Source organism: Rhea americana, unplaced genomic scaffold (genome assembly GCF_003343005.1).
Source record: "Rhea americana isolate MKP2758 unplaced genomic scaffold, rheAme1 scaffold_161, whole genome shotgun sequence".
Taxonomy (NCBI): domain Eukaryota; kingdom Metazoa; phylum Chordata; class Aves; order Rheiformes; family Rheidae; genus Rhea; species Rhea americana.
Genome location: NW_028185717.1, coordinates 1,631,151 through 1,633,178, shown reverse-complemented (window position 1 = coordinate 1,633,178; position 2,028 = coordinate 1,631,151).

The following is a 2,028-nucleotide window of genomic DNA, read 5'->3' as shown; positions in this document are numbered from 1 at the left end:
GGGGCGCGGAGGGGCGGCGGGGCGCGGGGCGGAGCGCGGCCGGCCTGGCCGCGGTGCGGGCCGCGGCGAGCGCCGCGCTGTCCCCTGGTTAGCCTGGGACCTGGCACGGGGGGCAGCGAGCTGGCTCCCTTAGTGTCCCGAGTAAAACCTCCTGGAGTAACGGGGCGTTTGGTCTCGGTCGCAGCTCCCTGTGCGCTTAACCAGAACGGCGCTTGAGRATTTCCCCGTGGTTGGTAGAGTAGTTCTTGAATTTCAAGGTCTCTTGTTTCTATTCTTATTTTTCTAAGCAGTATGTGGCTAATAACCGAAACTAGTCGTACTGTAGAAGGGGACTCAGTGCATCTTCAGTGTGCTTCTCCTTCCCTCTAAAAAGCTGTCTGGAAAATCCCTTCCTTCGGTGAATGTAGCACACTTTTCAGTTACTGCTTTAACAACAAAGTAACTTTATGTTGCGTTGCTTGTAAAGAGGCAGGCTATACTCAGCACCTGCGTGGAAACTTGCTGAAATCGGTTGTACAGAGTGTGTATGCGGGAGAAGAATTTTATTGGGTCTTGATTCCAGAAGATGAAGTGTTTATGCTAAGTTTTAARTTTATAAAAATCCTTTTATAGATGTTGCATCAAGATGGAATCATCGTTGTTGAAATTTCTGTGCRTTTTGTTGTATGTGTTTTATGGTATGGATAGAAAGATGCACAAACCTCGCCTTTAGTTACATAAAACAAATGCTATACAGCATTTATGTATAATGCAGGATCAATGCTACCACTGAAGCTTCTTTTTACTGTTCTATTTAATTTTTATGTATACCATTATTTTTTGAAGCATTGATAATCTTGAGAACTGGAAGAAGAATATAAGCATTTGAAGAGGAAAAAAATCAGGCAGTAGCAATGTTGAAATTGCATGAAATTCCTTAGATTACAGCCTTTCATATCACTACAGATATATGYTTCCACAAGTACACACTGCCCATCCCAAGAAGCTGTATTTTCAAGATGCTTTCCACTTTCATTGATTTCAGCAGGTCTTGAGGGTGTTCAGCATCTGTTTAGCATCTTATTAGAGGACTGTGAATCATAAGATGATCATCTTAGTGGGGTAAATTGTCCCCTATGGAGTTCCGTGCTATTGGGGCTCATTTGCTGATGGAACTTCTACAGTCTAAGCAGGGAAGTAACGGCACCAAACTACAGGGGAACTCAAGATGCAGAATATGACAATTTTTTTCTTTTTTGGCAATTCACACTATTGTTGCGTTTAAAAATACGATTTAATGGCTATAAACTCCTGAAGAAGAGCAAAATGTGCTTTGAAAAAGCACGCTATAAGCAGTTAATGGGAAGCAAAACATCCTCTRTTTTTGAGCCATATTTTGGCTGAGGCTGGAGTCCAGGAGTAGTAGAGAAAGTTCAGTTCAAGTAATGAGAAAGAAGGTTCCCTACATCCCTGGGTAAATGGATTCTGGAATTGCTACTTGATGTATTCAATATGGGGTCGAACTAAGGAACCGTGGGTGGCCCATGGTGCTGCCCTACATTGCTGAAAGTTTGCTGAAGGYTTTAGATTAATGAGAGCCTAACCTAGTGGTGGTAGAGATGTACTTAGCCTGTTCAGGGCTGACTTAGGTGTATCTGTACCATAACAAATCATGTAGCTTGGTGTACTTATTTTCTTTCCTTAGTGCTGTTGCCCTAAGAAGTTTCTGTTGTATTATCACTAGATGTTTTAAACTCATGTTTGGAATTTAAAAATTGAGCTTTTGGGGAAAAGAAAAAAACACAGGATTTTGTTTCTTTTTAGGTTATTGCCTTGATTCTAAAAGGTTATTAATGTACTCTGTACTTAAAAAAAGAAAAATTTTATGAAATATTTTAATTCTAGGACCTGGAGTGTAAGGGGTAAAACACCAAAGAGTACAGCATGGCCAAGAGTGTTTGTGTAGCTGTTGAGGGACTAGTTTGTGTCTGGTGAAGAGAACCCTCTGCCTGGTGCAAGATTAACAAAGTACTGTTATCTTTCTTCCAG